The sequence below is a fragment of the Episyrphus balteatus genome, chromosome 3, assembly GCF_945859705.1.
Source record: "Episyrphus balteatus chromosome 3, idEpiBalt1.1, whole genome shotgun sequence".
NCBI classification, from domain to species: domain Eukaryota; kingdom Metazoa; phylum Arthropoda; class Insecta; order Diptera; family Syrphidae; genus Episyrphus; species Episyrphus balteatus.
The window spans coordinates 88,756,048-88,769,162 of NC_079136.1; the positions used below are offsets into that span (position 1 = coordinate 88,756,048).

The 13,115-nt window shown below is 30.0% G+C and overlaps 1 long non-coding RNA gene across 1 annotated transcript; it reads right to left on the reverse strand.

The window, feature by feature from the left end:
- Nucleotides 1-1,107: 1,107 nt before the first annotated feature.
- Nucleotides 1,108-6,074, reverse strand: LOC129913827 (uncharacterized). Its single transcript, XR_008772097.1, has 2 exons — nucleotides 5,810-6,074; nucleotides 1,108-1,385 (listed from the first exon to the last, which is right to left on the reverse strand). It is a non-coding gene; the product is annotated as an uncharacterized LOC129913827 (long non-coding RNA).
- Between the last annotated feature and the right edge of the window lie 7,041 nt (nucleotides 6,075-13,115).

The window sequence follows — 13,115 nt, forward strand, 5'->3', positions numbered from 1 at the left end:
ATTTCGAGGTATTTTTGAATGCTTATTCCAAAAAATCTAAAATAAAGGCAATCTGACGTTTTTGAAAAAAGTTATACATGTTTTTCATCTGTCAACCCATATTATTACAACAGTTGCAAACTTTTTACCGAAAAACCCTTAATAGTTATGGCAAAGGAACCAAATTTTGCATGAAAGTTTTCATATCCATTATCATTAAGAATCAAAACAATGCAATGAAAAAAAAAATCATATCTATGAAAAAATAGTAGGTATTTTTTGAGAAAAGGGGAAATTTTGGGAGAGCGCTAAGGAACATCCTGGTACTTTCTTGGAATTAGTGCTAATAGGCTAATTTTTTTGTTTTTATCTTTGTTTGGATATTCTATAACTTATGTCAAAAGTCTAAAAAAAATCTCATGTTCGCAAGTCTTAATTTTTAGGTTAAACTAAGTTAGGTGCAGATTTAAAAAAAATAATACGAAAGCTTTAGATTTTTATATGTATACCAACATAAGAGACATGATTTAAAGGTATTTTTTAACACTTATTTCCACAAAACTCACAAACAAGTCAATCTGACCATCCCTGAAAAGTAATGCACCTTATTCACGTTGATCTGACACAAATATCTTAAGTGTTTTTTTAAATTTTTTTTAATCTGCACCTTATCTTCAAACCAGGAAAATTGGGTCTTGCAGACATGAGATTTTTTTAGATTATTGACATAAGTTATTGAATATCCAAACAAAGTTAGAAACAAAAAAATAAGCCTATTAACACTAATTCCAAGAATGTACCAGGATGTTTTTTAGCGCTCTCCCAAAATTTCCCCTTTTTTCAAAAAATACCATTTTTTCATAGATATAAATGTTTTTTTCATTGCATTGTTTTGATTCTTAATGATAATAATGGATATGTAAACCTTCATGCAAAATTTGGTTCCGCTACCATAACTATAATGGGTTTTTCGGTAGTAAGTTTGCAACTGTTGTAATAATATGGGTTGACAGATGAAAAACAGGTATAACTTTTTTCAGAGACGTCAGATAGCTTTGATTTTAGATTTTTTTGGAATAAACATTCAAAAATACCTCGAAATCATGTCAAAAATTTTAATTTTATACCTTAGATCAACAAACAACAAAGAATAAAAATGTTTAATATTAGGTATTTTAAATTTTGTACACTTTTCAATGTTGAGTTCGACACCCCTCTGTTCGAAAACTAAGAATTTTTATTGAGCCATTACTAGAAACACCTCTGCCAAAAACTACCAGATTTGACCCATAGACAGTGACAGATAAGGTCACTGTACTATGAATGGTTCCTTTTTACATAAGTGAATGTTTTTGTTTTCGCACTCTTTGCTGTTATTTCATCAGTCATCACTATTCAATTGATATCTGCCAAAGAATATAATTCAATAAATTATCTTTCAATGGGACGCATGAAATTTGATTTTAACGGTTTTTAGTTGGTTCCTCAAAAACAAAAATACTGAACAATTTATTATTCAGCAAAATATATCATAGACAATATAAAACTTTTTTTTAAATCCGATAGATGAAAATAACCGCCAAATTGTCTACTGGTTTATGCGCACAATGAACTTCATTGATCCGTTTAAGGAAATAGTCGAACATTATGTCTGTCAAACGAACGCCCAAGGTAAATACTTTGCTTTGATATTTTCAATGACCGAGTGGTCACCTCCATCAACGCACCTTATTCAAGGTCAATAAAAATAACACGGTGTTACAAAAATGAGGTTTTAAAATATACGCGGGCGGAGACCTATCAGGTTTTGTAGAGCTAGTCGCACTGAATACGAAACGGTATTTAAAAATCCCCTAACACCCCCAAAATCTGGAGTTACGGGCAAAAAACGGTTTTTTGGACCTTCGCCCATTGAAAAAATTCTAGCTTCGACAATTTTTTACCCATTTTCGATTTTTTTACAGTTTCTGATAGAAGATAAATATACCTTTTTAACAATGTATAAAACATGTAACTCGGTTAAACCACTTAGAATTTATAAGATGTCAAAGTTCAAAAATTCAATTTTTTTTGTCATTTGCCCAACTTCGGCATCAATTTAAAGTATATGTTTTCAAAACAACATGCTATTTAAAAAATATATTCTAAAACTATATCTATTTCCCAATTGATCGAAGTATTTTTTATGAAAATCACTTCAATATTGGCTTAGAAAAAAAAAATTTTCGATCTCAACCCAGATACAGAAATTCGAACTTTTAGGTATAGAACAAAAATGTTGTTTCGGCACGTAGTAGGATAAGTTGGGCGCCAGGATTTGATGAAGGGTTTTTGTAGAGGAGCTGAATACAAACATTTTTTTTCTTTGGGAGGGGGGTCTATCTCCCCCCGTTTAGGTGGGAGGGGCATTTTTCTAAAAAAAATTATCAAAATAAAAAAAAATTATTAAAAAACAACGGCAACACTTACAGTAATAAATGATACCATTTCCAAAAGGCAAAATTGTGCATTTGATTCTAATTTTTAAATCAATATAATATTACCAATAGTTTTTGAAATAATCGATTTCAAAGTTAAAAATAGGGGAACAAATTTTTTTTAAAACTCATTTTATACTATTTTTGTCCAGACTGTGAATTTTAGTAAATAAGTTACTTAGACAGAAAATTGCCTCAATTAATTCCTTATCGAACAGTGAAAACTATATGTTTCTATGTCTTCTAGTTTTTGAGAAAATTGAAAAATAAAAAAAAATAAAAACAAAAAATATTTTGAAAAAAGAAAAATCTGATAAAATAATTTTTCAATTTTCCCAAAAACTAGAAGACATAGAAACATATAGTTTTCACGGTTCGATAAGGAATCAATTGAGGCAGTTTTCTGTCTAAGTAATTTATTTACTAAAATTCGCAGTCTGGACAAAAATAGTATAAAATGAGTTTTAAAAAAAATTTGTTCCCCTATTTTTAACTTTGAAATCGATTATTTCAAAAACTATTGGTAATATTATATTGATTTAAAAATTAGAATCAAATGCACAATTTTGCCTTTTGGAAATGGTATCATTTATTACTGTAAGTGTTGCCGTTGTTTTTTAATAATTTTTTTTTATTTTGATAATTTTTTTTAGAAAAATGCCCCTCCCACCTAAACGGGGGGAGATAGACCCCCCTCCCAAAGAAAAAAAATGTTTGTATTCAGCTCCTCTACAAAAACCCTTCATCAAATCCTGGCGCCCAACTTATCCTACTACGTGCCGAAACAACATTTTTGTTCTATACCTAAAAGTTCGAATTTCTGTATCTGGGTTGAAATCGAAAATTTTTTTTTTCTAAGCCAATATTGAAGTGATTTTCATAAAAAATACTTCGATCAATTGGAAAATAGATATAGTTTTAGAATATATTTTTTAAATAGCATGTTGTTTTGAAAACATATACTTTAAATTGATGCCGAAGTTGGGCAAATGACAAAAAAAATTGAATTTTTGAACTTTGACATCTTATAAATTCTAAGTGGTTTAACCGAGTTACATGTTTTATACATTGTTAAAAAGGTATATTTATCTTCTATCAGAAACTGTAAAAAAATCGAAAATGGGTAAAAAATTGTCGAAGCTAGAATTTTTTCAATGGGCGAAGGTCCAAAAAACCGTTTTTTGCCCGTAACTCCAGATTTTGGGGGTGTTAGGGGATTTTTAAATACCGTTTCGTATTCAGTGCGACTAGCTCTACAAAACCTGATAGGTCTCCGCCCGCGTATTTTTTGAGTGTTACACCGTGTAATTATTATACCTACCGCTTACTTTTTGAAATTTGGTATGCATGATGCGTTGTAAAAGTTATAAAAAAAAAAACATAAGCATTTAAAAATTATTATGTTTTGACAGTAATCTAAAGGGGCTACCATAATAATGAAAAAAGTAAACACCACAACAAATATCTAAAAATTCGTAGTCAGGGCCGTCTTTAACTATCCTGGGGCCCTTGGGCACACATGAATTTGGGGCCCTTTTGGTAAGTAAAATAAGTACAATGGTTGGCTTAAACCTTAAAGGCAATGGTTATGGTTAAAAAGGGGTGCCAATATATCGTTTCATATAAAGTAAAGGGGCTGCCAATAATACGTGCATCGAGACATCAATCGTTGCCACTACCAATAATTGTACCCTGTATCCGTTATAAGTTTCAGTTTGAAGAATTGGAAAAAGGAGCTCAAACGGATTGATAGATTTGCTAAAAACTCGGTACATACGATTTCTACGTAATTTTCAAGAGCCGTTTTTTTATTTTTTGCCTTTTTATTTTAATGTCTCTTTTTCAACGGATATCTCCAATATAAAGTTTTCGAGATATTGCAATTTTCTCAAAAACGGATAACGATTTTGCTTTGAAAAAAAAATATGTTTTGCTGCAAATAAGGCTGCACTTTGGAAAGAAGAAAAATATTTTTTGGACCGTTATTAACGGTACCTACTTGCCATAGAACGATTTCTTAATGAAAACGACACAACCGATTTTAATGAAAATTTTTACATAAAAAGGTTTATACTGATATTAAAACTAAGAAAACTTAAAAAAAAAAATTATTTTGGAAATTTTTTTTTTGTGTGCCGGGGATGACAGCAACATGTCGCGACAGTGCCAGCACACAAAAAAAAAGTTGTATGTACTAGGAACCAGACCTATCTTTCTAGTGCTTGGACCCGCTGAATCCGAATTTCAAGTACGTTTTTCTCGGTCACCCTCCAGTTTTGAGAAAAATGCAACAATGACCCCAAAAAAGGTAAAAAAAACTTCCTTTTTTTGAGTTTTTTGCATTTTACTCAAAACTGGAGGGTGACAGGGCCAAACAGACTTGAAATTCCAATTCATAGAACATATAGAAAGATAGGTCTGGTTCCTGGTACATGACACTTTTTTTTGTGTGCCGGTGTTATTTTTGGATTTAAAAAATAAATTTTTTTTTTTTTTGAAAAACAATTTTTTTAAAAGTTATTTAATGAATTTTATGTGTCAATCTTTAAATACGAGAGCAATTCGCAATTCAAATTAAAACCATTGTACCATGGCGTTTTCCATTGAACCAAAACATTGATGTACCGTCGACGAGCCGACAATAGTTTTTTCGTAAACATTTTCCAACGGAAAATGTATTGATGTTTTTTTGCCGACGAATTGATTCTTTTTCGTCTTTTAATACGAATTACTCATATTTTTACACTGATTTTAACACGCACTACAAATTTGACAGTTTTGCAAACTTCAAACGAAATTATTATTTAAGGAAAAAGATAATGGAAGAGAATTCGTTGTTTTTATTAATAAATAATAAATAATCTTACCTACAGTGGAAAAAAAGGTATTTTTCTTGTTTTTTGAAAATATTATTGTCTTATTTTTTTTTTGAAAATTGAATTTGGGTTTGGTGGTTTGGATTTAAAATTTTGTCCGCATACAACGCCACATAGTTTGTTTTCTTTTTGAAAACATATATTTTCCGTATAGGTGTAGAAAAAAATTTATTTGATTGTTTGGTTGCCATATAAAAACTAAAATTTTTTGGTAGATGGTCTGACCGACAAAAATGTTTTGAGAATATAATATTCGTTCCTTCGGGGCCCCCCTGAGAATGGGGGCCCTGGGCACGGGCCCCGTGTGCCCTTATGGTAAAGACGGCATTGTTCGTAGTGAAATATTATGTTCACTTCAATACCTACTTAAACCACCTGAACGTTTTACTAATTAAACAAAATCGATGTGGCTCGGTGTATTGTGTGTTATTCCACACTTTCGTCCATATTCGAAAAAGTAAATATTTATATACTTACCATTATTATCTCTGTTGAGAGATCTTTAACAGGTAGGTACTTTAAGTTTGTTTTCATTGCATGACAATATTGTTGATAAACGACTGAACAGTATAATTTAATTTAGCCATTGATTGTAGATATAAATCGTTTTTGCATAAATCAAGCCGCAATGAGCTTTACGTGCTTCTTTCAATATTTTGTTTGTTTGTATTTTTTTTTTTTCTAAGAAATATGCGGTCTTGTCTGATTTTTTAAAACAAAAACTGAACTGATTAATTTGACAGATTTGAACAGAGCTTGAAATAATGATCAACGAATACTTGTTTTCAGGAATATTTTGTTACACATTCGCATAGCAATAAATAAAATGGTATAATTGATAAAAATGTAGTTAATTCATGAATAAATAACCACTTAACAAAAGAGTAAGTGAGAGGGGAAAAAAGAATAATAATTTCGTCATTCGGACAACGCCAAAGTAAGACTTACATATATATGAACCAATATTACAAGCTGAAATAATGATGATCCAAATTTGGACGATTGAAAAATATAACTTTTATATAGTAGTAAAAAAAATCAATGCACATTAAATATTATTTGTTTAATATTTGTCCAATTTCTTATAATTTTGATTATTTGGCTTTATATACATTTGCTTCAATGTATATAGCTAATATAGGATCTAAAACCTAGTACGCTGCTGAAGCGAAACGAAAAATGTTTAAGTCTCCAAAGTCAACAGCGAACCTGTTAACAAAAATACCATCGGGTATTATAGCAAAGTAAAAATAATAAATGTACAAATCGAAAAATTCAAGAAAAACCATCAGAAAATAATAAATTTAATTTCGTTCAAGATTTCGTTAAAGAAATTTTGTATGGAAAATTTCGTTTCGCTTCAGCTGCGTACTAGGCTTGATAGTGAAAATGTATAAAACTCGACGAATATTAAAAAAAAAATTAATGCACGCATTTTGTTTTGATTTTTTTTTTTCAATACAGAAATTTTTAAAATTTTAGAATGGATTTTTTGAATTTATATTTTACAAACCTTATTGGAATAATAACCGTTGGTGCAGATGGACTATCGGGCGATGTATTTAAATCTAGTGGGACGTCCGTCGGCTAGTCAGGAAAAGTGCTACCCTCCTACATTTTGGGTACCTACTTTCTCTTATGGTTAAAATTTCTTATGTCCAATTTCAAAAGAAACAGTAAAAGCACTTTTATCAATATAATCTTCTAAAAATTACCTTGAACCTTTTTGGTTACACGAATCTGTGAAAGGAACATTTTAGAGATTTTTTTTCTTAAAATTATTTTCTCTTCACATCCAGAGAAAAATAAATTGTGTTTTTTTTTCTTTGAGCAAAATGCAAAATTTTACAAGCTTCAAAAAAAAAAAAAAAAGAAATCGTATGTTATTTTTAAGAAATTGAAACATTAAATAAAAAAAAATTCAAAAAAAAAAAATTAACCAGTTTTTCAAAAACTGATTTTTCAAAAAAAAAGCCCTTTGATTTGAAATTATGAGCTTAGCTTCTCAATACAATGGGTAACAGTCAGGGGCGGATCCAGGATTTTTTTCTGGGGGGGCACAAGGGATGGATTGGCAAAAAAAATTAGCAATAACAGTTAGAAATAAAGTGAAGTATCATACGACTGACTAACAAGCAGAAAATTTTAACGACCCACAGTGGTCTAAAACCTGGCCATAAATATTTAGGCACATTTCCCACATCAAATAGGTACCAAATGACCAAAAAGTTATTCGGAAGGAAAAATTTTCATTTTCTTGTTACAGTAAAAACCACTTAAGTGCTTACCCACTTACCCCTGGATTAGCCGGGAGAAAAAAAATATAAAAAATCAGAAAATGCACTTACAATCCTGTGCTATATTAAAGTTAGTAATCTATTCTTTATTTTATTTTTTGACTTAAGTTGTTTCATCAAGTAGTTTTTGAGAAATTAAGTTTTAAAGATGAAATTTTGAAAAAAAAAATGTTTATGTTTTTTAATTGATTTTGTATAAAATTTTGCAATATTATGTACATAATTATACCATTAGGTAATGACCTAGTAGTTTTTAGTCAAATACTAAAGACTTCATTCTAATAAATATTAAAGTTCCTAAGAATAACAAAAAAAACTGAATCATACTTTTTTGCTGGGAAACGTAGTTTTGTTTTTTTTATTTGCATTAACCTATTGTAACCCAAGGTCGTAAATTTAAAAATTAATAAGTCAATCGATTGGCCTTTATCTTTAATAAAACACGTATTTTTTAAAAATTCAATAAAGTCATTATTTACTTAGTTATTTTGATATTTAGGGAGTAAAAAAAAGTTTAAATAATTTATTTTTATATAAAAATGCAAAAATTCAGGCAAAAAACTATCTAATATTAATTTTTAGGCACTTTCCTAAAATCCAAAAATAAAATAAAATAAAATAAACTAATAAAAACTTTTTTTTCTGAATTTCGTAGTTTTACACAAATTAGCTTATTTTCAAAAAAAGCCCAACTTTCAACATTAACTGTCAATTAAAAACTATTGGTGCTATTTATTAGAAATTTGAAGTACTATTTCGATAAAGCAATACTTAAAGATTATATTAGAAGCTTCAAAAGAAAAAAAAATAGTTTGTAGAGCTTTTATGCAATCTTTTTCGGTTTGTTATACAGAAATGTCACATGGGGCTACAAGGGGTTAAATTGTTTTATATCTCAACAATATTGTGTTCAAATTGTAGGTCTCTTGGAGCCAAATTGACCAATTTCTGAGTATTTTAATACTTCCCTTAGGAACGTTTTAGTCTTTTAGTCCAGAGTTCAAAACTTTAAATCGTTATCCCCACAACTAATGTTTTCAACGCCTGTGCTCCTCATAACTTCAAAACTACTGCACCGATTCTTTTAAAATTTGAAACACTATTTTTTTTACATATTTTTAAAGGTATCCCTGGAGAAATTTTCTCAATACAATAATATTTATAAAAATCTATAAGTAAGGGTCGCTTTTGAGAAGTTTTTTTCAAGGGGTCTTTATTTTCAGGGTGCAAACTTAAGCAAACTTCTAAAATGCAAGTTTGTTCTACATATCCAGTAGTTCTATAAAATATAGTTTATGCAATGTTGTGGCGTGTTCCGCTATTTTGAAAACACTAATGTTAAAAAAAAAACAACGAGAAAAGTGCAAATTTTTTAACCCCTCCGTATGAAAAAATAGAGTTGCATATACAATAATTTTTTTTTTATTCAATGTCATTCGATGTCCGTCCATATCAAAATTTTTCACCAAAATCACTTTGAAAATTCACTTTTTTTTAAATCGAAAAAAAATTCGTGTGTACCCAACAAATAGCCGTTTATTTATTTGTGAAGTGGAGCTTTTCATGGGAAAGGGATGCAACAAACAATAAAATTCGCATTTTCAGCCAGAAATAGACAAGAGTTTCACTCAAGTTCTTTCTGTTATTATTCATATATTTTAAAAACTCTTATAGTTTGATTTCCTTTAAGTATGAACTTTAAGTTCTGGGGGGGGGGGGCACGTGCCCCCGTGCCCCCCCCCCCCTGGATCCGCCGTTTATTCGTGAAAATTAGGCTTGAAAGTTGGTTCATTTCAACAGCTGATAGAAATATGAAGTCCTATTTTAATTTTCGTATGAATTCGGTTGACGATTAAAAACACTACGTAGCTTTTGATGTCGAAATTTTTTTTTAATAATTACTCTATATTTGAAGGTTAAGAACCTCAATTAATATTAAATTATCACCATTGCAACTATTAAAAAAAAAAAATAAATTCTGTCAGAATTTTTGAAAATTAAAAAAAAAATTATTGTAGTTTTTCAAATAGAGTTAAAGTTATTTTTTCCCCATTTTTCCGGCCTAAAACTACTTAATTATTATTTTTTGTAGTGTTCTTACTAATGTTGTTTTTGATTGGTTTCACTCAAGGATTCACTCATTTTGAAATCCAATAAAACAGTTTGAATCGCTTCCACTCAATTTTGTTTTTTTTTTTTGTTTATGTTTGTTTTTATTTGAAATTCAAAATGTCAAATATGGCATAGGATTTGAAAAATAATTTATATTAAAAGAAAATTGTGCCTAATGTTCAACAAATTAATGTGGAATTCGTTTTTTAAGCGTTTTTAAAATATTTTTAAAGCATAATTGAATTGTTTGAAAGTAAATTAACAAATTAATTTCAAAAAATAAAAAAAAAAGTGAATGAAAAACAATAAAAAACATGATTGAGTGTTTATTTGACATGTGAGTATATATGTATTAGTGCTTTTTGATTGAATTCTGTTTTGAAATCGAGAAGAGAATTTCTCTTCTCAGAAGCGTTCTGTCTGTCAGTTTTGTGCGAATAAAACACTTTCAGAAGGCTTCTGAATGATTCCGGACGCTTCCGGAGAGCCAATCGAAAACGCCATAAGATTAGCTATTAACATATTTTGCGTTTTCTCGACCGCCATACAACTTTTTTCACTTTTCAAAATGATATAAAAAAAAAAAACAAATTTTCGAAACATGTGTCAAAAAAGCCAAATTAGATCGAAAAGACAGCTTTTTTATTGGGCAAGTATGTATATCATCTTTGGAACATTTTTAAAGATAAAAAAAAATTAAAAACATATATGTATAATATACATATATATATATATATATACATTGTATATGTATATAAAAGTTTTGTGCTTCAAGTTAAGCGAAAAAAAACAGCAAAAAAAGGTGGAAGACACATTGGACCGCTCTTTCTACATGAATTTCATCTTGCTTGACCAATATTATGTGGTGTCTAAATAAACAAAAACAGTAGATAGTTGCAACGCTGAGAATTTTGAAAATTTTAAGACATTTAAAAAAAAGCTTTTGTCTAAAAATTTTCATTTAAATCGGTTAGGAGTTAGTCAGAAACGAAGAAAACGGTTCTATGACATTTACCGTTAATTATGGTCCAAAAAATATTTTTATTATAAAAGAAGTCCCTTTTGTTCGGCATTACACCTATTTTTTCAAAGTTTACGTATCTTTTGTTGGACAAAAAATATGACAGTGGACAAGTCTAAAGAATTTGGAAATGGAACCGTTTTGTGCAATTGTACATGCTCCATTTTATGTCTTACCTTTCATTAAAGACACCAGTAATTTTTGATGTTTAGAAGTCTGATGTTTATATGCCTAAAGGTGATTACGCTGCAAGAATTTACCAATTCAATTCTCCATTGAAACTTAAGCTCAAGATAAACTATTTTGTCATACCTAAAATAATGTAGGTAGGTACCTTTTAAATATATCCCAATTTAGTTCTATCATAATTTTCATAAATTCATAGGCAACAAATCGTCATCCCTCCATCAATTCCATTCTATTTATTAATCGTCATATCCTTCAAAAATTTAACGGAAATTCTATCACACCTTGTTCCAACCAAAAGTCATTATCTTCGAAATGAAATTTTCCCTATCCGACCATTTTCTATAAAGAGCCTCTCATTTTTCAACACTTAAATCACAAATTTTCCTAATTTCCCGGGGAAATAATTCAACGAGAACAAGTTCAGCAATTTTAATAAATCTTCTCTTATAATGTAGTCCAAAATGTCCATTGTTGCGCATCCTTCCCTCTCTGTTTTATTGTCCTTGTTCCATGTGCTCAATTTCTTCTTCAGCTTGTTCTTGTTCTCTACCTCTATACTCCTTTTTCTTTTGTCAATTTCAATTTTTCTATAGAATATACAACTTCCTTCGACTGCTACAAACCAAAATAAAAAATAGATATAAAAAATAAAATACAAAGTTCAAGAAAACTGCCAAACAACACAAACCTGTCGAGTGGCAGTGGTGTGGTGATGTTAAGAATGAAAAAGCGTCCTGTACGCGTATGTTTGTAAGTTGTTTCGTTTCATGTTTCCGTTTGTTTGTCTATGTAGCCAGTTGTGTGTTGGTCGGTAGTTTGTAGACTTCGACTTTGTGTTTCATTGTCTCATCTACACCCTCACTCCCTATGCAGCAATTCCCCCACCTCAAAAAATAATGTATATGAACATATACAGACATATAAATATATTTATTTGGCGAAAGTGCCACCCAACAAGCTTCGCTCCGACAACAAGCTGCTTGTTTGAAAGTCAATTTAACTTTTCAATTCGGGCGAAAACTTTGGGAACTATTCATTTGTGGCGTGTTATCCTAAATATTCGTCCTTGGTGTCCTCAACTCTCATTCCTATATATACATTTTGCCAGTTGCCTACGGTGTACAATGTACAAACATTTATATCTACGTTTATCTTTCGATATACAACTTTAAACCAAATGATCGTACTTGCAACATAAGAAAAATTATTTAGATATTGCCAACTGAGTCTAAATTATTGAATTTTATTGCATTCAGAATAATATGACCATGAAATTCAATATAAACAAATCGTACAGGGGTTGCCACCCCACTTCTTTGCATATTTATTAAAAATTAGTGGAGTGGTTTGAAAGTAGTTAGAAAGTGGTTTTAAAGTGGTTTTAAAGTGGTTTGGAAGTGGTTTAGAAGTCGGTCAATAGTGGTTTGGAAGTGCTTTGAAGATTGGTTGGAAAATGTTTTGAAAATGAATTGGAAGTAGGTAGTTTGGAATTGGATTGAAAGTGGACTGAGAGTGGATTGGAAGTGGTTTTTAAGTCACTTGAAAGTGGACTAGAAATGGTTTGGAAGTGGTTTGATAGTGGTTTGAAACTGTTTTGGAATTAAATTGGAAGTGGTTTGAGAGCAGCTTGAGGATAGCTTGAGAAGGGTTTGGAAGTGGTTTCGAAATCGTTTGAAAGTTGTTTAAAAATGGCTTGGAAGTTGCCTGAAAGTGAATTGAAAATACATATTTAAAAAATATATAAGAATAGTTTCCGAGTAGTGGGATTGTTTTCATTGTTAAAGTTGAGAGTGGTTTGAAGAAGCTTTGCAAATGGTTTGTTTTTAGTTTGCGAATCGTTTTTGAGTGAAAAAAGTATTAACACCTTTTACAACATTAAAAAAACTTTTGAAAAATCAATTTTCAATGTTTCTTCGTGAAATTTGTAAAAGTTAAGAGCATATTTTTCGCAAATTTTAATTTTTCAAAAAGTTATTTTATTTATATCTTAAATTTCGTTGGCAGCATTGTTATCATAGCCTTTGAATTATGTTTACGTCGTCTATCTATTTAAGGTGCTTGCTTAAATATGCTTTTTCATCAGTGGAATTGGTTCAGCCGCAAGGATTATCATTGTACAGAGAAAAGTACAATAGCTCTAGCATGGACGAACGCACACTAACAG